The following is a 25,944-nucleotide window of genomic DNA, read 5'->3' as shown; positions in this document are numbered from 1 at the left end:
AACAACTGTAGGCAAATCCTTATCAGAATTACCCACAACCGTATGGTGCTCCTGCAGGACAGTTTGGTAATCCATGGAACGCTGAGGGGCAGAACCAAAATCCCTACGGACAAAACCCTATGGGGCCCAGTCCGTCCGGACAAAACCCATGGGGGCAACCACCAGTTGGTTGGAACCCTGGTGCTCCATCCTACCCGTAGCCCCAGATGTCCTTCAACCCTTAGTTACCCTTCTTAGCAACCTTACAATTACCGGATGTGTCCAAATTGACCAATGATCCCATTCTCCATAATCCGTATTGGCCTCTGGTTCCGACGAAAATTCCTGGTGATTGTCTGAAATTCGATGGTAAAGCTAATGAAGATCCTCAAGCTCACGTCATGACCTATCACTTGTGGTGTTCATCGAATTCGTGGCTTGATGATTCGATTCGGCTTTGCCTTTTTCAAAGGACTCTCACTGGCTTTGCAGCTAAGTGGTATATTGAGCTCACTCGCGGATCCTTTCAGGATTTTAACTCGTTGGCTATTGCATTTCTAACTCATTTTCAATTTCCCATTCGATATGAAAGGGGTACACACCTCCTAACATCCTTAAGACAGACAACGGCTACGCATATCTCTGATCATATCCATGAATGGAGACGGCATCGATGTATGAAAAGGTTTTGGATTCCCGACCAGCTTCTTACCGACTGGTTTACGACTTCGTTCGTTGGTCCAATAGCACGGGATATTGCGATGGGGGCATGTGTCACTGAAGAGCAAGCTATCGCGCGTGCTCAGTACCTTGACTTGGTTTACTCCCAATCTGGTACATTGTATGATTATTTGCCTGATGCCCCGAGACCAGGAACATCCAAAGCCCTGCCAACACCATCTGTTGACTGTATTATTGGTTCTGTTAACTCATCCTTGAAGAAGAATTCCACGAACACTGGGAAGAAAAAATCAAATGCTTCGAATGAACACACTTCTCAGGCTACACCCAATTCGAATATTACTTCTGAGGTCAATGCCATCCAGTCCACCACGGTAGACAAAGCCTCGAAAGGAAAGAAGAAAGGAAAAGGGAAGAATAAGCCAGATCAACCTAAATAGGACTCCCCTAAACCTCCACCCGAGGAAGGTGCCAAGCGCAAACCCAAGTATCCTTATCTTATCTGTGATGATGATCACTATACTAAAGACTTCCCCAGACGGTCTGAAGTTAGTCGTTTGTTGAAAGGCGCTCCAGGGACTCCTGTGGTGCTCAGAGAACCCTTTCCCTCGCAACAAACTCAAATGGTGGCTGACCCCTCTCAACCTCCATATTCCTTCGGTTCTCAAGTATTTATGGCTGGAACGATCCCTGTCCACATCAGTACTCGGACAAAAGAATATCCGTCATCTGCCGGGAAAGAGCTTGAGGTCCCCTCTAGTGCTCCTCCGTCCAGTTCAGGCCCACTCCACATCTAGAGACCTAGCACTGAGATGCCTATTCGACCCCCTCCAAAAGGAGTACTCCAGAAATCTTCTTACAACCCAAATTCTTGTGCTACATAGCACTACAATATTGTTGAGGACTTAGCTTAGGCTCAGTCGGCTATGTCCACTTTAGAAGTCCTCAAGAGCTGCCCCTCTCAGAGGAAGTCCTTGCTATCGGCCATCGATGGCATAGACCCGGCCGACTCGGACCTGATTACTTTTGACTTGGAAAACGATACGCCAGACTGCCTCACTAAATCGCATTCCTCATACAGGTTATTATTAATTCCAAAACGATTCATCGTACAATCATTGATGAAGGTGCTTCAACTTGCATCATGTATGTTGCCTATTGGAAAGCTATTGGTTCCCCGACATTGAGCCAGTCTCCCATAACCTTGGAAGCTTTTGATGGAAGAGCATCCTGTCCCTATGGTATACTCCAATGTTTTCCCATCTCCTTGGAAGGAAAGACAGTCGAGATGGAAGTTGAAGTTGTTGATGCTAATCTTACCTACAACCTCCTTCTCGGACATAGCTGGACATACGCAATGCAAGTTGTAGCTTCATCTTTGTTTCGTATCATCCGTTTCCCTTATCAAGGGAAGATTGTTACCGTAGACTAGCTTTCATTCTTCGCTTCCTCTTCCAAAGGCAACATCTCTTTTGTGGAGCATACCTCCAAATCATATTTGAGTCTGGGAGCTGGGATTTTTAAAGATCCCGCCATCATGGGTGTTTTTCTGCTCCCACCTCCTAACGTCGCTTCCGTCAATATGATTACTCTTCTTTCTAATCCGCGGATCCTCCCTCCCACTGATCAAGTAGAATCTTGGGGCGATGAGATGCCGTTGAGTCCTACCGAGCTTAACTGCGTCGAAATCATTGCTGCATCGGCTCCCTCTCCTGAACCTACTCCTTCGAGCAAGGTTCCCGACTCATTCGCTCCATCCTCATGGCTTGGGGATGAGACTTCTTCGGACCCTTTAAAAGAAATATTCCCTTCTGACGAAGCCATTATTGAGACTATGTCTCCCGAGGAATCTCCTTGGCATGATTATCACCATCGTTCCTCATTTCTCCCTGCCCATCAGGATATGCTTACTTGTCTCAAGCAGTTTGCTCCTTGTCTCCCATTTCAAACCCTTCAAACACCTATCCATGTTTATCAAGTGTCGTTTGAAGGAAATATGGGGAACATCATGCAAACCCAGCCTATCGACATCTCTACGAAACCAGGGATTGTCGAACATCTTCACATTGGAGTCACTTGTACTCCGGAGGAGATTCGACTCTATACCAATCTTTTTCGCGAATTTCGTGACGTCTTTGCATGGTCCTACAAAGAAATGCCCAGCATTGATCCTAGCATAGTGGTGCATGAGATACTCATGTATCCAGGTGCTAAGCCTGTACGTCAATGTTTACGCCCCGTACACCCCCGCAAGGCTACAGCTATTAAGGCGGAAGTGGAAAAGCTTCTTAAAGCTTGTTTTATTTACCCTATCCCACTCACAGATTGGGTCTCCAACATCGTGCCTGTGAATAAAAAACAGGGTACCATACGTGTCTGTGTCGATTATCGTGATATCAATCGGGCCTATCCTAAAGATAATTTCCCCACACCATTGATTGGTCAACTTATTGACGAGTGTGCCGGAAGTGAAATTTACTCCTTTATGGATGGTTTTTCTGGGTATAACCAGATCAATATTGCCCCCGCTGATCAACACAAGACCACTTTTACCTGTCCATGGGGCACTTTTGCTTATAAGAAGCTCCCTTTCGGTCTCAAAAACGCCGGTGCTACCTTCCAACATGCAATGTCTTATGCTTTTCATGACATTCGCCACATTGTACAACCATACCTGGATGATCTACCAGCTCATTCAACAAAACGCCAGGACCACCCTACTCACCTTCGCGATATCTTTCTTCGCTGCCGACACTACCGTATAAAACTCAATCCTCACAAATGTGTCTTCTGCGTTGAATCTGGCTGACTTCTCGGGTTCATCATCTCCACAGAAGGTATCCGTTTGGATCCCCTTAAAGTCGAGGCTATTTTGAATCTCCCTCCCCCTGCTTCTTTACAGCAATTGCAAAGCTTGCAGGGTAAAGCAAACTTTCTGAGATGATTCGTTCCAAACTACGCCGAGGTGGCTAAAGGTTTCACACGGTTGCTAAAGCGAGACGTCCGTTTTCGTTGGGATACTGTAGCTCAAGAATCTTTTGAGCGTCTCAAGGGTCTCCTTGTTTTCGCTCCATTGTTGCGTCCTCCGAACTATCATCACGACTATACTTTGTATTTGACCGTCGCCGACACCACTATCGGCATGGTTCTCGTTCAAAGTGATGATGATGACGCTGAGCATGTTATATATTATCTCAGCCGCAACCTCCTAGACACGGAAACTCGATATGATTATGTTGAGAAGTTGGCTTTGGCCGTCGTTTGTGCCATCCAACGCTTTCGTCACTACATCCTGTTGTGCACTACCACCGTGGTTTCTGATTGCAACCCCATGACGTACATTTTGTCATGCCAGTTGTTGGGGGGCAAGTACTCAAAGTGGACTGTCATCCTCCAAGAGTTCGACTTGGAATTTACCACTGCCAAGTCCAAGAAATCCCTTGTATTCGCTGAGTTACTTTGCTCTTTGCCATCTTCTGCCACGCCCTCTCACTCAGAGGATCATATTCCGGATGAGACCTTGTTTCTCATTAGCACCCTCGATCCCCGGTATGGGGATATCATCGTATATCTGCAAACATCCTCCTTTCGCCCTGCCATGTCCAAAGATGCTCAGTGACGGATCCGTCATCAGTCTAAACCATACCGTATCCTTGGGGATACACTATACCGCCTCGGTGCCGACTCTGTTCTCCGCTGATGTCTAACTCTCGAGGAAGCTGAGCATGTTTTGAATGACTGCCACTCTGGCCCCTGGGGTGGTCACATGTCTGGATATGCCGCTGCCCAAAAAATCCTCCGTGCTGGCTACTTTTGGCCCTCTATCTTTAAGGATTGCATTCTTACCATACGCTCTTGTCATGAGTGCCATATATACCAGCGGAAGATGCGTGTGCCTCCCGCTCCATTGCACCTTGTTGTCACCGTCGACCCTTTTGCAAAATGGGGCATTGATTATATGACATGTAACCCTCGCTCGTCTGGGGGGCATGGGTATATTATCGTTGCCGTCGATTACTTCACTAAATGGGCCGAGGCGATGCCTACATTAACTGAAGACGGTCACACAACAGCACAATTCTTATTCAACCATGTTATCTCGCGATTCGACGTCCCTCAAGCCATCGTCACTGATCACGGAAAGAATTTCCATAATCATATGATGACAGAACTAACAACCCAGCTGGGCTTATGGCACGATACTGCGACTCCATACTATCCTCAGGCCAATGGCCAAGTTGAAGCTATCAACAAGATTTTGGTTACAATGCTTCAACGTACCGTTGGCATGCATAAGTCTAACTGGCACTTGATGTTGTTCCCTACCTTGTGGGCCTACCGAACCTCCATGAAGGATGCCACCGATTTCACGCCATTTCAACTAGTTTATGGACTGGAGGCTACCCTTCCAATCGAGTGCAAAATCGCTTCATTGCAATTGGCCATCGAACTACTTCCCAACACTACTCCGGTAGAAGAATGTCTTCTTTACCTGGAATGGCTAGACGAGACCCGTTGCCTAGCCTCTCTAGCTATCGAAGCACAAAAGAACAGAGTGAAAACTCACTTCGATCACACTGTCCGTCCATGTTCTTTCATTGAGGGAGATTTAGTCTTGCTATATGATCAGGCAAACAATAAGCTGGGGGCAGGAAAACTCGAGCCTATGTGGCTAGGTCCTTATATTGTCAAGAAAGTTTTGCAAAAAGGGGCCTACAAGCTAATTGACTATGAAGGGAACCCCCATTTCGACGCTTCTCGAGGGGCCTACAAGCTAATTGACTAGGTGCATACATGTACTTTAGCAGGTGTGTTGTGTGTGTGTGTGTTTCTGTTTTGAAGGCGGGACTGCCGCTTATTGTGTCTTTTGCTTCTTGTGCAGATGTCTGATACACCTTATGCTGGTTTCACTGATGGTGCCTACCGCAGTACTTGCAACTTGTCCTCTGCGGCGTGGGTGATCTATGATCCTCATGGCGAGTTGATAGATCTTCAAGGTGTGTGTTTGGGCTGTACTACTAACAATGTCGCCGAATATTGTGCTGTAGTTGAACTACTTGCTGAAGCAATTATTCTCAGCATTCGTGCATTGGTAGTGAACCTAGACTCTCAACTTGTCGTCCACGAGCTCAACGGGCAATATTTCGTCAGAGACCATCGCATTCTAATGTTGTATTTACGTGTGAGATTGTTATAAAGGAACTTTGATTTCATTACATATCATCATATTCCAAGACAATTGAACACATTAACTGACACATTAGCTAACCATGTATTAGATAGACATTTGTGTAATAGATAAAACATCATACAAGAAAGAATATAAAGCACAATAATAAAACCATAGAAATAGGCATATGTATATATATATGTGTGTCGCAATGTTTGCACCACGTGCATCATATAGTTCAAAAAAAAATAATACATGTTCATCTCAAATACATCCGGTGATGACATGTCTCTCAAAAAATATGCATGAAAACGAAACCTAGGAGTCTAATCCCGGTGGTGCTCATGGTAGCACAACACTGCACACACCAAGCGTCTCAACAAACGATGGACACGGTTAGGCACCCCCACTTTGTGCCTCTGGTATGCTAGTGGCATATCCGTCAGTCTAACGTAATCAAGAATCCCTCGGGCGAGTCCCTCAAGATTCTGAATCAGTTCGTCCCCCTCGGCACCCTCTTCCTGAGGGTCGGCAGCAGGCTGGTTCCTCTGAGCAATGGAAGACATGCCAACTGGTTGCTCTAGGCCAACGTCTGCATATATATACAATTGTTGTTAGGACAAACATGTATTAACAAAAAAAACATATAAAACATCAGAAACAAAAAGAGATCTTACCCATCTCCTTGTCCCACTCCTCTCCCTCGAGCAGTGGGAGATTTGGGTCTCTGGTGAAGTCAGTCCCTGCATATGGCCAATCCTCCACCACAATCAGCTGGCGGCAGAGCCATATAAAGAACTCGGGCCTCCAGGACATCTGCTGGCCCCCTCCTCCCCTGGGCATCAGTGTTGCCCAACGCGCCATCCTAGGCTCTCGTGGCAAAGGATCAGCCACTATAGCTCCCTGTCCCTGAAAAATTGGTAATCGTTCCAAGAAAAATGATACCACGATTGAGCCGTACCCAAATTGCTTTACTCCTCCTTGCTTACACTTTGTAAGCTGCATCTTGATGTTAGCGGTCACTGCTGTCGCCCAGTCAAAGATGGTAGGATTTAGGCATTCTGTGGCTAATAGAAGATGGTTTTTTCTCGCCTCATGGGACACCTGCACCCCTGTAGCTTGAGTAATGGTGAACAGTATCACCCTGAGAGTCAAGTCTGGAACGATGGGAATATCCACCTTTGCATTGTTCCTTCCAAATTGTGCCCCTGGGCACACTCGGTCTTTCACCTCGGTCATCTTCCCCCTGGAAGGTCTACTCCTGGTCAAAATGGGCCTCACCCCTCTCCGTGACAACCTCGTGATGAAGTAGACATCGGACACATCAAGCTCCAGCAATTGGTCCCGTAAACGGAACACTTGGTCATTAACATCCCACAGATCAACTATGAATTGGAGTAGCTGGGGCTGAGCGCGCAAGCAAGGCGTAAGAAAGAATTTCTTAAGCCCGCAGTCCCTTAGGGCATTCATACACCCTTCATCCTCATGGGCCAAAGCATCCACGAGATCATGTTCTCATTCCTTCCATTCTACTACCATTTTTCCTGCATTCCTGCACCCACAAGAACACATAAATCACAATTAAGATCATTGGTAAGCTTGCAATCCAGTTAGATTCAAAATGCATTGGGAAATTTTAAGCGGAAAATTGAGTTGCGCGGTTGGCGCGACTGTTTCTAAAAGAGTCACGCCAATGGGCGCGACCCTTTTGGAAAAATCGCCCCATTAGCGCGGGTCCATGCCGGATACCCACGCCAATGGGCGAAGCCCTAAGTTTTTCAATACCCTCTTGTTAAGGCTCAATCGGGAAGCAGATGGCATAAAAAAGGTATGGGAATGAAGTATGAGAAGAGGCCTCTTACCTGTCATTGACGGCGCTCCAATTGGTCTTGGATTTGTGGCAATCATCACCTAAAGATTGCACACCAAAAGCCCCAATGTCACTCTCAAGAGGTAAAAGTGAAAAGTAATTTCTTTTTAAGTATGGGGGTTTACGCAGTGCATTATATTAGATATCATTTTGGGATTCAACTGCGTTAAGTAAGTCATTCACGTATGACCATTTCCATGAGAGGTAGTCGTAACTGACTAATTTCTCATGATTTTTGAATAGTTCACTTAGCACTCATTGCATCGGGTGATGCTCACAGGGGTGAAGAAGTGGGATTGAAACTAGTGAAATGTGGAGAACGAATCACATAGCATCAATCATCACTTCCGGGGCTTGCACCCGGTAACCAGGACTTCCCAGGAGGTCACCCATCCCAGAACTCCTTTGGCTCAAGCGCGCCAGAGGAGGTCACCCATCCCAATTTTTCCGCTTAAAATTTTCTGCTTAAAATTTCCCAATGCATTTTCAAAAAGTAATTTCTTGTTTTTACCATTTTCACCATATTTATAACTTTTTGACTTATACTTAGGTTTGAAAAGTTACTTTTTGAATATTTTAATATATCTTTGGTCGAAAATGGATTTTACACTTGCTTTTTGTGCAGCGACAGGTCTTTTACGTAACTTCGATGGTGAAACGAGTTGTATTTTATACTTTTTCGGACTCGGTAAATACATGAAAAAGTCACTGTGGAGTCATCTTTCAGCTCTTTTCTGACTCTCTAAAACATGAAAAGATCGCCGAGTTATCCCTCTTGACTCGTTAAATGTAAATAAGAGGCGGTCGTCTTTAAACTCTTTTCCCACCGTGTAAAAACGAAAAGATCGTCAGACCCTTGTCGTTTCAGGTTCGTTAACGGTCACGAAGCGACGTGATTTTGATCAATTTTTTACTTTTTCAGGTCGAAATCACTACTCATGAAAAGTACTCCTCGATCGTAATGGTCGGGCGGTTCTTTCGAGCATTGTTTTATACTTTTTTGGGCTCGAGAGACACAACTTTACGAAAAAGGACACCCTTGGAGTTTTCTTTTCTGTTGTCTTTTCAAACTCTCTAAACATGAAAAGACGCTAAGTTCTTCCTCTGTCAGACTCGTTAAAACCTGATGACATTGGATTCCATCGAAATGACGCCTCACAAGCATATGCTATCCCCGTCAAGCTTGTTAATAAAAACAACTGGGGTACTCGCCAGAAATGGTGGGGGAAAGTGGAACCATAATTATTGTCATGTCGGCAGTATGTCGCTCTTGAACATGCCACTTTATTTGCATTCATGTCTGGGTGGGGACATCTCATCTCGTTTTTCACTTGCCTCCGTGGGTTTGGGTGATCCTGTTTGACCTCTCATCTGCTCATTGCCTCGTCACCATGACCTTTGATCCATTGCTATCAAATACTGCCAAGTCCACTGTCGTGCCGCCAATATGTTCAAGTGAAGTTGACCTTTGCAAAATAACAACCTCCATCTGAGACGTGTGGTTCTTGAGTGAACTAGCCATAATAAATTCACGCTGCTACGCAAGTTCCTAGTTGTACATTAAAGGTGAATTAAGAAGACCAACCAGGAGTCCAACGCTAATGTCGAAGCAGAGTTGAGATTCCCGCTCCCTTGCCCCAGCAGGTCACAATCCTTGCGATCCTTGCGAACAGACACCTGCACATGCAAAGGAAGAACAGATACAAGCATAAAATCCACCAAAGTACAACTATATTTCAGTCAGAAAGGAAATGAATCAAACATCATTATAGTAGACAATGAGATTGGAACCATAACAGCAGTCGTTCATTAATGAATAATAGACGGGAAAAGTTACAACCAAGGTTCTGACGTTGAACCTCTCCTCTGGCTGGGCGAGCAACTATGTGTGTCTTGCAATATACCTCCTCTCCGGTAGCATAACCTCTCTATGCTTCACTATCACTCATGACAAGCATAATCACAACTAGCATTCCTCAAAAACTAGCTTGTCTAATGCATGAGGACAAACATTTATAGATGGAGAAGGGAGGAAGATTCAATGAACCAGGACACCCGTCGTGGATTGGCATTATCTCTGAAAGGATAGATGTCAAGGATAGATGATGACTCTCGACCTCTATCCGATGGATTTTACCCTCAAAAGACTTCGTGATCTGAAGGGAAAAAACACATGGGCGCGCGTTTGTCAAAAATCATTACCAAACTGGGTTGGCGCGGGTGTTGTTCTGTGACAGAGCGCCAATGGTTGCGCCCCCTTTTGAGGATCTCAGTGATTGGCGCAGGTAAGACACTGTGGACCTGCGCCAATGGAAAAAGAGCACCTTTCAGGGATAATTTGCAGAAGGTGTCTTCAGGGAACATGAAGTACATACTCAGTGGAACATAATGCAAGTATTTTTGGGTTATGTCACTGCTCACAGGTCCCGAAATGCGTCCTCCAATGTATGGAAACGGGGCGATAGGGACAGTGACAAATTACTGTGTAACAGATGCCCCCTAAAGCATGAGGTCCGAGAGGGAGAGAGGGGTGAAATTCTTTACAAGAACACATATAGCTGCCACCGAAGATCTGCACTGAGAGGAACGATTGATAGTTCAATTACATGATGTACATGGTATGGTCGCAGCCATCCATAAGAGAGTACATAAATAATCTAGATCCATAGTATGGATGTAGCCATCTGGTTAGGATCAATGAATTGACTCAGGTATGGTCGCAGCCATCCAGTGAATGAGTCATGTATCAAGAATCATGCCTGGATTACAACAGACACAATCCAAGGTCTTGCGCTCCATCTCGACCCGAACAAGAGTACAAGTTCAAGCATTTGAATATAGGAGCTGAAGTCGAACATGCATGAACATCGTCTGATTACCAGTCAATAATGGAAACTGTTAACAGACGCGAGAGGTACCATCAATAATGGCAATGGCCCTCAAGGTACTATAGGTACAATCTACGGCGTGCGAATTAATGAGCTGGCATCGAACACCCGTAGAATCATTCGATCGGAGGCCAATGATGAAAACCTCACGTCGAACACGAAGAACCTGCCATTGAGGCATGCAGGCTCAAAGGCACCAGAAGGGAGTCTCTAGATCAGCTTCCTGGATAATGAGCTGAAGTCGACAGGAAGTGACCTTGATCGAAGGTGGGCCATAATGTTTCCCACATCATCGACGCAAGACAGAGAGATAATGTTGTGAATCAAGATCATGTGAACTATCAAATGGAGGTTGTTTCTTTTCAAAGGTCAACTTCTCTTGAACATATCGGCGGCACGACAGCGAAATTGGCAGTATTTGACATCAATGGATCAGAGGTCATGATGACGAGGCAATGAGCAGATGAGAGGTCAAATAGGATTACCCAAATCCATGGAGGCCAGTGAAAAATGAGATGAGATATACCCACCCAGACATGAAAGCAGACAAGTGCCATGTTCAAAAGTGACATACTGCCGACACGACAATAATTATGGTTCCAAAATTTTCTTTTTCCCCACCATTTCTGGCGAGTACCCCGATTATTTTGAACAAGCTTGATGGGGATAGCATATGCTTGTAGTGTGTCATTTTGACAAAATCCGATTTCATCAGGTTTTAACGAGTCTGACAAAGGAAGAAATCGGCGTCTTTTCATGTTTAGAGAGTTTGAAAAAACAGCAGAAAAGGAAACTCCAGGGGTGTCCTTTTTCGTAAAGTTGTGTCTCTCGAGCCCGAAAAAGTATAAAACAATGCTCGAAAGAACCACCCGACTATTACGATCGAGGAGTACTTTTCATAAATAGTGATTCTGACCTGAAAAGGTAAAAAAGTTGTCGAAATCACGTCGTTTCATGACCATTAACGAGTTTGAAACGACAAAACTCGGTAATATTTTTATGTTTTAACGGTCGATAAAAAGAACTTAAAACGACCGCCCCTTATTAATGTTTAACGAGTCAAGAGGAGTAACTCGGCAATCTTTTCCTTTTTAAACGGTCAAAAAAAGAGCTGAAAGCAGACCTTAGAGTAACCTTTTCATTTATTTTACTGAGCCTAAAAAAGTAGGAAAATGAGCTCATTTTGTTGCTTGAGTTGCACCAACCCCTGTCATCATACAAAGAACAGCGTAAAACCCACTTTGACATAAATATATTCCAAAAATACTCAAAAAATATCATTTTTAATGTATTTTTAGGTAAAAAAAAAAGCTATAAATAGTGAAATGGTAAAAAATAAATTTACTTTTCACTTTTTACCTTGTGAGTTTACCATTGGAGGGTTTTGGGTGCAAAGTTCAAGTGCTGATTGCGATCAATCCAGGAGACCATTCGAGCCGCCGTCTGAAGCAGGTAAGAGGCCTCATCCTTAGCTCTATTTTCATTCCATTTATTCAGTTTTCCATCCACAGAATGATCCTCTGCAAGGGGGATTGCAAAAACTAGGGCTGCGCCCATTGGCGCGAGTTTCCCATGCGGGTTCGCGCCAATGGGCTATTTTCCTAAAATGAGGCGCGACATTTTCGCGACTGTTCTGAAAACAGTCACGCCAACCGCGCGAATTGATTTTCCAGGAAATCCCACCGTTTGTTTTGCAATTTTTCTCTGATTTTGGTTTCATCAATGATCTAATGATGACATCTTCGGATTTTTGGTTACAGGGATTGGTCAGAATGGCTATAGAATGGAGAGAAAGGGAACATGAAGCCATAGATGCCATGGCATTGGAGGATGATGCATGCATGGATGCTTTGAGAGATTGCTGCTTGAAGAAATTCTTCCTTACCGCATATTTACGTGCACAACCTGAGTTACTGAGTTTTATTGTGGATGCTTGGGACACGGAAGATCAGGTATTCCGCCTGAAGGACCAGACATTGGAGTTGGATGTCTCTGATGTCTACTTTATTACTGGACTATCATGGCGGGGTGCACGACCCATCTTGACTGGAAGCAGGCCTTCTGGGGAAAAGATGGGAGAGGTGATGGCAAGAGTTTGTCCTGGGGCACAAACTGGATCCAACAGTGCCAAGGTGGATATTGTCATTATTCCAGACCTGGTGCTACGAGTGGTACTATTCACTATCACCCGGACGGCTGGGGTACAAGCACCCCACGAGGCCAGCAATAATCACTTGCTGCTGGCAATTGAGTGTCTGAATCCTACATTGTTTGATTGGGCCACGGCAGTGACAACAAACATCAAAAGATAGCTTACCAAGTGTAAGCGTGATGGAAACAAACAATTTGGATATGGATCCATCATATTATCATTTTTCCTGGAGCGACTACCGATATTCCGGATCCAGGGAGCTGTAGTGGCAGATCCATTGCCACGGGAGCCAAGGTTGGCTCGATGGGCACCACTCATGCCCAGAGGAGGAGGGGGCCAGCAGATGGCCTGGAGGCCCGAGTTCTTCATCTGGCTCCGTCACCAGATTATCGCCGTAGAGGACTGGCCCTATGCGGGCACTGATTTCACTGGAGATCCCGATCTCCCATTGCCTGCAGGGGAAGACTGGGACGAGGAGCTAGGTAAGAACTCTCTGTGTTTTTGATGTTTTTATGTATTTAAGTTTTTTTTGGTAATACATGCCATTCTCTGACAACAACTTTGTATGCAGATGTCGGTGCAGAACGACCAGCTGACTTGTCTCATATAGCACGGAGGGCACCTGCTGCCGACCCTCAGGTAGAGGGTGATGCGGATGATGACCTAGTACAGAACCTCGAGGCACTTACTCGAGGGATCCCAGATTATGGCAGATTGGCAGACATGCCCAGAGCGTATCAGAGGCACACGGTGGGAGTGTCTACTCGCGTCCATCGTCTGTTGAGACGTGTGGTGCGAGCGGTGACATGCTATCATGAGCATCACCGTGGTTAGACGCCCATGTTTAATTTTTGCATATTTTTGAGAGACATGTTGTCAGCGGCTGTATGGGACTTGGACATGTATTATTTTTGGGTTATGTAATGCACGTGGCGCAATCATTATGACACACACGTATATATATACATATGTCTATGGTTTACTTATTTTGTTTTCATGTGCCTGCTTATATACTGTTTTGATTACAAATTATGCAAATGTCTATCTAATACATGATTGGCCAATGCATCAGATAATGTGTTTAATTGTCTTGGAACATGTTGATATGTGATAAAATCAAAATTCCTTTCTAACAATCTTACACGTAAATACAACCTTAGAATATGATGGTTTCTGACGGAATATTGCCCGTTGAGCTGGTGGACAACAAGTTGGGAGTCCAGGTTCACTACCAATGCGCGAATGCCGAAATTAATTGCTTTAGCAAGTAGCTCGATTACAGCACAGTATTCGGCGACATTGTTAGTAGTACGACCTAAACACACACCCTGACAATCTATTAGCTCGCCATGAGGATCGTAGATCACCCATGCCGCAGAGGACAAATCGCGAGTACTGCGGCAGGCACCATCAGCGAAACCAACATAAGGTGCATCCGACATCTGCACAAGAAGCGAAAAACACAATAAGTGGTAGCCATGTCTTGAAAACTGACACACACACACAACACACTAAAGTACATGTATGTACACAATAAAATGTACTAGCGTCACGCATAGTACTTTTTCAAATAAAGCCCATTTCGGGGCTTCCCAAGAGGGTTTCCTTCATAATCAATCAGCTCGTAGCCCCCTTTCTGCAGAACTTTCTTCACAATGTAAGGGCCTAGCCACATAGACTCGAGCTTTCCTGCTCCTAGCTTATCTTTTTCCTGATCATAGAGCAAGACTAAGTCTCCCTCAACGAAAGAACGTGGACGGACGGTCTGATCGAAGTGAGTCTTGACTCGCTTCTTTTGCATTTCGATGGCCAAAGAGGCCAAGCGACGAGTCTCATCTAACCGTTCTAAATAAAGAAGGCGCTCTTCTAACGGAGTGGTGTTGGGAAGTAGCTCGACAGCTAATTTCAATGAAGGGATCTCACATTCAATTGGAAGGCTGGCCTCTAGTCCATAAACTAGTTGAAATGGAGTGAAACCAGTGGCATCCTTCACGGAGGTTCGGTAAGCCCACAAGGCAGGGAACAACATCAAATGCCAGTTAGACTTATGCACGCCAACGATACGTTGAAGCATTGTAACCAAGATCTTATTGACAGCTTCAACTTGACCATTGGACTGAGGGTAGTATGGAGTTGAACTATCGTGTTGCAAGCCTAGCTGGGTTGTTAATTCCGACATCATATGATTACGGAAATGCTTTCCGTGATCGGTGACGATGGCTTGAGGGACGCCGAATCGCGAAATAACATGATTGAATAAAAATTGCGCCACTGTGTGACCGTCTTCAGTTAATGTAGGCATCGCCTCGGCCCATTTAGTAAAGTAATCGACGGCAACGATGATAAACCCATGCCCCCCGGCCGAGCGAGGGTTACAGGTCATATAATCAATGCCCCATTTTGCAAAAGGGCCGACGGTGACAACAGGGTGCAATGGAGCAGGAGGCGCTCGCATTTTGCGCTGGTATATCTGGCACTCATGACAAGAGCGGACGGCAAGGATGCAATCCTTGAAGATAGAGGGCCAAAAGTAGCCAGCACGAAGGATTTTTTGGGCAATAGCATATCCGGACATATGTCCACCATAGGCACCAGAGTGGCAGTCATTCAAAACCCGCTCAGCTTCCTCGAGAGTAAGACAACGGCGGAGAACAGAGTCGGCGCCGAGACGATATAATGTATCTCCAATGATACGGTATGGTTGAGATTGATGACGAATCCTTCGCCAAGCGTCTTTAGATACACCCGGGCGAAAGGAGGACATTTGCAGATATGTGATTATATCTCCGTACCATGGATCGAGGGTGCTAATGAGGAATAGGGTCTCATCCGGAATTTGAGCCTCTACATGCGAGGTCGAGGAAGAAGATGGCAAACAGGAAATTAACTCAACAACCACAAGGGATTTCTTAGACTTGGCAGTGGTAAATTCCAAGTCAAACTCTTGGAGGATAACAATCCACTTCGAGTATTTGCCCCCCAGCAACTGGCGTGACAATATATATGTCATGGGGTTGCAATCAGAAATCATGGTAGTTGTTCGCAGCAGGATATAATGACGGAAACGTTGGACAGCACAAACCACGGCTAAAGCCAATTTCTAGACATAAGCATATCGAGTTTCCGTATCTAGAAGGTTGCGACTGAGATAATAAATAACGTGTTCAGTGCCATCATCGTCAGCTTGAACAAGAACCATGTCGATAGTAGTGTCGGCGGCGACCAAATACAGCGTGTAATCGCTATAATAATTCAGAGGACGGAGTAATGGAGCAGAGACAAGGAGACCCTTGAGACGCTCAAAAGATTCCTGAGCAATAGCATCCCAATGAAAAGGGACATCGCGGTTTAGTAATCGTGTAAAACCTTTGGCCACCTCGGCATAGTTTGGAATGAAACGACGTAAAAAATTTGCTTTACCCTGCAATCTTTGCAATTGCTGTAAAGAAGCAGGTGGAGGAAGATTCACTATGGCCTCGACTTTAAGGGGATCCAAACGAATTCCCTCTCGGGAAACAACAAACCCGAGAAGTCGGCCAGATTCAACGCAGAAGACACATTTGTGAGGATTAAGCCTAATTCGATAGTATCGACAGCGAAGAAAGATTTCGCGAAGGTGTGTAGGGTGGTGCTGACGTTTGGCTGAATGAGCAGGGAGATCATCCAGGTAAGGCTGTACAATATGTCGAATTTCATGAAAAGAATAAGACATTGCACGCTGGAAGGTAGCACCGGCATTTTTAAGACCGAAAGGGAGCTTCTTATAGGAAAAAGTGCCCCATGGGCAAATAAAGGCAGTTTTGTGTTGATCAGCGGCAGCAATATTGATCTGGTTATAACCAGAGAAACCGTCCATAAAAGAATACATTTCACTTCCGGCGCACTCGTCAATAATTTGATCAATGAATGGTGTGGGAAAATTATCTTTAGGACAGGCTCTGTTTATATCACGATAATCGATACAAACCCGGATTGTACCCTGTTTTTTGGTTACAGGTACAATATTAGAAACCCAATCTATGAGAGGAATAGGATAAATAAAACCGGCATTAAGAAGCTTTTCTACCTCGGCCTTAATTGCTGCAACCTTTCGGGGGTGTACAGGGCGTAAACGTTGACGAATAGGCTTAGCACCTGGGTACGTGATTATCTCATGCACCACTATACTAGGATCAATTCCGGGCATTTCTTCATAGGACCATGCGAAGACATCACGAAATTCGCGAAAACGTTTGGAATAAAGTTGAATCTCCTCTGGAGTACAAGTGACTCCAATGTGAAGATGCTCGACAATGCCTGGTTTGACAGAGATGTCGATGGGTTGGGTTTGCGTAATGTTTGCCATATTCCCTTCAGAAAACACCTGATCAATCTGAATAGGCGTTTGAAGGATTTGTGATGGGAGACAAGGAGCAAACCGCTCGAGGCAAGTAAGAAAATTCTGCTGGGAAGGTAGAAATGAGGAACGATGGTGAGAATCATGCCAAGGAGGTTCCTCTAAAGACATGGTCTCAATAATGGCTTCGTCGGAGAGGAATGTTTCTCTTAAGGAATCCGAAGAAGCCTCGTCTAGAAGCCCGGAGGATGGAGTAAGCATAGAAGAGGGAGCCGAGGCAGCAATGATTTCAACATAATTAAGCTCGGCAGGACTCAACGGCATCCGGTCGCCCCAGGAATCTACTTGGTCTGTGGGAGGTATGATCCATGGGTCAGAACCAGTAGTGATCATATTGACAGAGGCGATATTTGGAGGAGGGAGCGGAAAAACACCCATAAGAGCGGGATCTTTGAAAAGTCCAGCTCCCAGACTCTCAGATAATTTGGAGGTATGCTCCACAAACGGGATGGTGCCTTCGGAAGAAGAAGCAAAGAAGGATAGCTGGTCAACGGTAACGATCTTCCCTTGATGAGGGAAACGAATGATACGAAAGAAAGATGAAGCGACAACTTGCATCACGTATATCCAGCTACGTCCGAGAAGGAGGTTGTAGGTTAGAGTAGCATCAACGACTTCAACTTCCATCTCGACCGTCTTCCCTTCCAAAGAGATGGGTAAACGTTGGAGTATACCGTAAGGACGGGACGCTCTTCCATCAAAAGCTTCCAAGGTAGTAGGAGACTGGATCAGCGTTGGAGATCCAATAGCTTTCCAATAGGCAACAGACATGATGCAAGTTGAGGCACCTTCATCAATGACTGTACGATGAATCGTCTTGGAATCAATAATAACCTGTATTAGGAAGGCGATTTGGGGAGGCAGTCTCTGAGTATGGCGTTCTAAGTCAAAAGTGATTAAATCCGAATCAGCCGGGTCTATGCCACCAATGGCAGATAGCAAGGACTTCCTCTGAGAAGGGCAACTCTGGAGAACTTCTAAAGCGGACATAGCCGACGGAGTCTGTGCTAAGTCCTCAACGATATTGTAGTGTTGTGCAGCACGAGCATTCGGGTTGTAAGAGGATTTCCGGAGTACTCCTTTTGGAGGGGGTCGAAGAGGCGTCTCAGTGGTAGGTCTCTCAATGTGGAGTGGACCTGAACTGAACGGAGGAGCACTAGAGGGAATCTCAGGCTCCTTCCCGGCAGATGGCAGATAATCTTTCGTTCGAGTACTGATATTTATAGGTACCGTACCAGCCATAAACACTTGAGAACCAAAGGAAGAGGGAGGCTGAGAAGGGTCAGCCACCATTTGAGTTTTTTGAGTTTGTTGAGTGGGAAAGGGCTCTTTGAGCACTGCAGGAGTCATAGGGGCGCCTTTCAACAAATGACTAACTTCGGACCGCCTCGGGTAGTCCTTGGTATAGTGATCTTCATCACAGATAAGACAAGGATACTTGGGTTTGTGTTTAACGCCGTCCTCGGGTGGAGGTTTAGTGGCTTCCTGTTTGGGTTTCTCTAGTTTATTTTTCGCTTTCCCTTTCTTCTTTTCATTCGAGGCCTTGTTTGCCGTATTGGATTGGACGAGATTAACCTCGGAAGTGACATTTGAAACGGGTGGTGCCTGGGAAGGTTGTTCATTTGAAGCAGTCGATCTTTGCTTCCCAGGGTTCACGGGATTCTTCTTTTGAGGATGAACTAACCGAACCGATAATACCATCAACAGTTGGTGTTGGCGGGGTTTTAGATGCTCCTGGTCTTGGGGCATCAGGCAAGTAATCATATAATGTACCTAATTGAGAATAGACTAAATCAAGGTACTGAGCGCGCGCAATAGCTTGCTCTTCAGTGACACACGCCCCCATGGCAATATCCTGAGCTATTGGAGGAACGAACGAAGTCGTAAACCAATCGGTAAGAAGCTGGTCGGGGATCCAAATTTTGATCATACGTCTACGCCGTCTCCATTCATGGATATGATCAGAGATATGCGTAACCGTCATTTGTCTTAAGGAAGTGAGGAGGTGTGTACACGTTTCATATCGAATGGGTAACTGGAAATGAGTAAGAAATGCCATAGCCAAAGAATTGAAATCCTGAAAGGACCCGCGATTAAGTTCGATATACCACTTAGCAGCAGAGCCAGTGAGAGTCCTTTGAAAAAGGCGAAGCCGAATTGAATCATCAAGCCATGAATTGGATGAACACCACAAGTGATAAGTCATGACATGGGCTTGTGGATCTTCATTAGCTTTACCATCAAATTTCGGACAGTCACCAGGAACCGGAGGCCAATAAGGATTATGAAGAATAGGATCATTGGTCAATTTGGACACATCCGGTAATTCTAAAGTCGCTAAGAATGGTAATTGAGGATTGAAAGACATCTGGGGCTGCTGGTAGGATGGAGCACCAGGGTTCCAACCATGTGGTGGTTGCCCCCATGGACTTTGTCCGGATGGATTTGGCCCCATAGTGTATTGGCCGTAGGGATTTGTATTTTGCCCCCTAGCATAAGGATTACCAAACGATGCTGCAGATGCGCCATATGGTTGTTGATACATCTGCAAAGGATTCGCCTGTAGTTGTTGGTAATTCTGGTATGGGGCAAACAAAGGTTGCCCTTGAGGTTGCTGGTAACCATACGGTGGTGGGACTCCAAATTGAGGTTGAGCACCAGGCTGGGTTTGATAAAAAGTTTGTGATTGAGCTCCAGCCTGCACTTGAAGACCAGATGGGTTTTGGGGTCCTGCTTGGGGCCACGGACCGGATTGAGCAGTGCCAGTAGGTTGTCCTGTAGGTTGGGCTATCTGGCCAGAAGGATAACCTTGTTGATACTGAGGTTGGCCTACCTATCCAGAAGGTTGTACCTACTGATACTGAGGTTGGCCTACCTGCTGGGATTGGAGCTGTTGTTGCGCAGCTGAAGGTTGTCCTAACAGACTAGATGGCTGAGAGGGCTAGGCAGTTGGTTGGCCCAACAGTGTTTGAGGCTGACCAGCTTGCCCAGAGGGTTGAGAATACTGGACAGTATGCTGACCAAGTGGTTGAGTGACTTGTCCAGATATTGGACCATACTGGACATTGGGTTGATTGAGATTAACAACGGATTGACCAGTTTGTCCAGTAGGCGAACCTTGCTGGATACCAGGTTGGGCTTGTTGCATAGAAGGTTGACCTGGGTTACCAGTAGGTTGAGAGGTGAAAAACGGACCACCAGAGGCAAAAGGATTTCCTTGGAAGGATTGACCTTGTAGGTTTTGCTGAGGTGGTTTGTCGGGTTGTGCATACGAAGCTTGACCACCATGGAAAACGATGGAACTCCAATCGATAGACAATGTAACTGAAACCTCAACATTCGGTTGACCCATCAAATACCCATGAGGCGGTAAATACTGATCGTATTGACCTTCAGGTGGGGCATTCAATGTAGGATCAAAACCTCCGAATAAAGATTGACTAAACATAGGAGTCGAGGAAGCCACAGATACCGTTGGAGCGGTTGTGACTGAGGTAACAGATGTACTATAAATTGGTGGAGTCAAAAGCCTCGTGTTGGAAAAACTGAGTTGTGACCAAATAGAGGTCGGAAAGGGTGAAGACATAACATGGCTTATTGCTCTGTAACCTGGAGGTAGCCTCTCAGTAGTAGGAGTGCCACTGACAGGTGTAGAGACCATTGCGGTGGTATTTTCACCACCTGGCATACCAGATTCATCATTCGTAGTAGGGGATGTGTCTTCCATGTCGGAAGGAAATGGAGGTGGTGGAACTCGAGGAGAAGTGTATTCCCAAAAAGGGATGCCGTTTTCAGAAGGTTCCCAAATAGGGTTCCAATGAAATTGATAAGTCTCGTCGCCCGGAGCACAAGAATTGAGCGGTTGTATACTTGGAACAATAGAAAGAGTTTTACTCACAACCGGTATCTCGGAAAACGAAATTGGTAATTCCGCCAGGATGGGACTTCACAAAACCCTAGGCAATCTAACGAGACAAGACCCTACTCAGACTAATGCAAACAAAAGCTAACCGGGTAGTATGTTATTGGGGCAAATAAATTTTAAGACACTGAACTTGACCTTTTCATATTTTAAGAGTCGAGAAAAGGACAAAAAGATGACTCTAGTCTCCTTCGAATATTTAATGAGCACGAAGTGACAAAAAGCTCACTGGCACCTTTTCTTTTAGAGAGTCCGAAAAGGATCAAAAGTGATTGCTCTGGAGAACTAGGCAAGAGGTTTACCAAACAATCCGTAAAACTGCTTATACACCTTGGCAATCAGATGAAAACCAAGGACTTCCCGTACGGCAGTCAATCTTCCCGAATGCTGTGTTCAGTGCATTACGGCTTGTAAGGCGGCAGACTCGGCTTCCTATGGATAAAAGGTTTTAATCCTATAGGGGTCTCCCAATGTATACGCGACGGTACGTGGGAGCACAATCCATACTGGCACCAATCGTTTCACCGTGGAGGAATCACCCAACCACTCGACGGTAAGCTACCAGGTTTAAAGACGCTGGAACACGTCTCTAACCTAGACCTCTAGAATGTTTGCGTTAGGTTCCAATGCGTTTTTATGTTCATTCAGTTTATTTTAAAGTTTATCTTCAATTATGTTTCAGTTTTTTGGTCCTACTGTATGTGATCTCTCAAAACTTCCTAAATGCAAACTACATGCCAAAATTATGTCATTTCATTCAATGAATTCTATCTACAGGAGGGTTGAGATTTTTACACAAACGAAATGATCACTCAGCAAACAACAAAGATACTAATGCAGCTAATAACAAGAAATGAAAATTTTTCCTTTTTCTTTTTAAAAGCAACAAATAACAATAAATGCTAACTAATATGATGCAAAAGATCTTTTGTTTTCATTCTTTTAAGATGGCATGATGCATTTAAACAAATCTTAAGAGATATTCACAAGTATAAACAAACCAAACTCACTCAATGAAATAGAACCAATTCTGAAACACCAAGATGAACTATCCAAGCAAGGAGAAACACAAAGACTTTTAATGAACCATGTGATCTAAGTTCAAATGAAGTCAAATAAAATCCAACAAACTAGAAGTGAACTGCTCGAAGCACAAAATAACAAGCATAAAATCCACCAAAGTACAACTATATTTCAGTCAGAAAGGAAATAAATCAAACATCATTATAGTAGACAATGAGATTGGAACCATAACAGCAGTCGTTCATTAATGAATAATAGACGAGAAAAGTTACAACCAAGGTTCTGACGTTGAACCTCTCCTCTGGCTGGGCGAGCAGCTATGTGTGCCTTGCAATACACCTCCTCTTCGGCAGCATAACCTCTCTATGCTTCACTATCACTCACGACAAGCATAATCACAACCAGCATTCCTCAAAAACTAGCTTGTCTAATGCATGAGGACAAACATTTATAGATGGAGAAGGGAGGAAGATTCAATGAACCAGGACACCCGTTGTGGATTGGCATTATCTCTGAAAGGATAGATGTCAAGGATAGCTGATGACTCTCGACCTCTATCCGATGGATTTTACCCTCAAAAGACTTCGTGATCTGAAGGGAAAAAACATATGGGCGCGCGTTTGTCAAAAATCATTACCAAACTGGGTTGGCGCGGGTGTTGTTCTATGACAGAGCGCCAATGGTCGCGCCCCCTTTTGAGGATCTCAGTGATTGGCGCAGGTAAGACACTGTGGACCTGCGCCAATGGAAAAAGAGCACTTTTCAGGGATAATTTGCAGAAGGTGTCTTCAGGGAACATGAAGTACATACTCAGGGGAACACAATGCAAGTATTTTTGGGTTATGTCACTGCTCACAGGTCCCGAAATGCGTCCTCCAATGTACGGAAACGGGGCGATAGGGACGGTGACCAATGGTGACAAATTACTGTGTAACAACATCTCCTGCAGAATATCCTTAGAAAGTTCCCTTTTTCCATTAGCGCGGATCCACAGTGCACTACTCGTGCCAATAGGGGAAATCCTCCAAAGAGGACGCACCAGTTGACGCTCTATCTCAGAGATATACTCGTGCAAAACGAGTTTGGGAAAGCTTTTTAACAAACGCACGTGCGAAGGTTCTTTCCTTTCGACTCATGAAGCTTTTTAAGGATAATGCCAATCCCATGGATGTCGTGATTAATCTTATCTCCATTTCCTCCATCCATAATAGCTTTTTGAGAATAAATCCAATCCCATAGATGGTGTGATTGATCTTATCTCCTTCTCCTCCATCTATAAAATCTTGTTCCGTTTCCCTTGACAAGCTAGTTCGAGCATAGGGAGAATTATACTTTTAGAAGTCTAAGAGATTGTTGTAAGAGTCTTCTTTGCATTCATAATCAAAGAGAGAGAGGCTTGTTCCCAATCCTGACAAGCTTTGCAAGGCATATTTAGCTGATCACCCAGCCAAAGGAGGATTTAACGTCAGAACTATGGTTGTATTCTTCTTTGTTGTTTATCAATAATAGATGACTATCATTATGGTTCCACTCTTGTTGTTCATTGTAATGATGTTTGAGTTATATCTTTTCTGACTGATATATAATTGCATCTATTGGATTTTATGCTTGTATTTGTGTCATTCTTTGCATGTACAGGTGTCCATTCACGAAGATCGTGAGGATCATGACCGGCATGAGCAAAGGAACCAGAGTGTCGACTCTTCTACAACACTAGCGTTGGAATCCAAGTAGGCTCTGATCATTTACCTTTAATTTGTAATTAGGAACCTGCATTTTAGCATTGTTTGATTGTTGCTAGACCCATTCTGGACTAGTGGGGATCGCCTTTGTCCGCAGAGGGGATTTACCTCGCCAACACCCCTAGCCTCATCTTTCGTTAAAAATCTCCTGCCTCAAAAGCAATGTGCAACTGTTTTTCATTTCCATGCAAGTGATGTCCTGCCAACATGTTGGGTCCCTATAATACTAGTGATTACCCCATTACTATTGTAGTTATACCCCTTATTTATATTGTTGTGCCCCCATTTCCCCCCATATTGTTATTAATGTGCCCATAGAATCCCTCTATTGTTATTTTTGTGGCTTTATATTATTATTGTTAGGTCGGCTGGATTATATTGTGACTCCTTAGACTCCTATATATAGAAAGGAGGTTTTTCATTTGTATCATCCAAGAATTGTTCATTTATGTAATGTAAAGGAGGTTGCCCCCTCGAAGAGGCTGAATTCTAAGGCGTTGATCTATCTTTTCTATCTTTTCTTGAGCTGGTTTCATAACATTTGGTATCAGAGCTTTGGATTCTAGGGTTTCGCTGCTCCAAACAGGTCATCGTGGAATTTTCGCTATAACGTTTTTTCTATGATGTTTCAGAAGTAAAAAAAAAAACCCATTTGAGAAGAAATCGCGCTGAACCTTGGGTCCGAATTTCAGAGCTTTTTGTGTGATAGTGGCGGAGATATGATCTGAGGAAGTTGGTCTTTTTGCAGACTCCTGAATTACACTCAAAACAGGTGACCTGGGGAAAATCGTCATAACTTTCTTTCTGAGCATCGGATTAAAATTTTGTAAGAAGGTACAGAAAGAGGACGGACTGTAGTGGTTTTTTATATATTTTTCAGAGTCAAAGGTTGAAACGGTGACACGTGGCACTTCGTACAAGTTCGCTCTACTGAACTAGTCTATAATCAGGCCACTGCGGGAGATTGTGCATAACTCTTTCTTGGAAAATTAAATTTGGATCAGACTAGTGGCATTGGAAAGAGGACATAGAAGGATACTACAGGTAAAATTTCAAAACTGGATAGTTCAAAATTACAGAGATACATCAGATTCAATATCAGGCTTCTACAAAGAAAAAAAGGTGTGTAGTTTTTTTTTAAATTTTTGCATAAGCTTGGTTTGAAGGAATTCAAAGGGCATAGTAAAGCATTATTATCGGTAACTGATGCCCCGAGGAAAGAAAATGCAAACACCTAGTAAGGAACCTGAAAGCTCAAGCATGACTCATGAAGAAGAGGAAGAAATGCTACATGATATATCAAAATTACAAGAACAAGTGCAACAAATGTCACGCTCACAAAAGCTAACAGATGCTAAGATAAATGGCTTGGAATCTAAGATAAATGGCATGGAAGCTAAGATGGATGGCATGGAGGCTAAGGTGAATGGCATGGACGATAAAATTGATGGTATGGATGATAAGATGGAAGAATTGAAGATAAATATGAATAAGTTGCTACAAGAAATGGTCACTAAGGGTGAAAGAGTACTAAAGGAAACTCATGATGAAAACAAAAGAAATGTTAATCATGATTCCATAGACTCTAATGTTGGATCAAAGACTCACCATGTTCCAAAAATCGATATGAGGAAGTTTGATGGCAAGGATCCCGCCACATGGATATTACAGATGGAGCAATTCTTCGATCTCAATAATGTGCAAAACACACAAAAGGTACGTATGGCAACTTTATATTTGGAACCAAATTAGTTTGTATGGTATCAATGGCTTTGTTCTCGTAAACAATTTATCACTTGGGCAATTTTTACGGAAGAATTGATAGCACATTATGAGGATACAAAAAGCAACACTTTTTTTAGCCAATTGATAAGTCTCAAACAAAAGGGTTCAATAATGGAGCACATTGAGGAGTTCCAAAAATTGAACATAAGGGTAAAAGATATTCCAGAGGAGCATAGGATTGATGTGTTCATAGGGTCTTTAAAGGATAATATCCAACATGATGTGCGCCTTTGGGAACCTGATTCATTAGAGAAGGCATTCAGGTTAGCAAGAAAAATGGAAAGCAAAATTATGGCAACTAGGAAGCATACCATTCACAACTATAAAGACGGAAGT

This window comes from Pinus tabuliformis, chromosome 7, assembly GCF_031772625.1.
Source record: "Pinus tabuliformis cultivar Carrire ecotype Pingquan chromosome 7, CPIR1, whole genome shotgun sequence".
In the NCBI taxonomy this organism is placed as follows: Eukaryota; Viridiplantae; Streptophyta; class Pinopsida; order Pinales; family Pinaceae; genus Pinus; species Pinus tabuliformis.
This window is presented reverse-complemented; position numbering follows the sequence as displayed.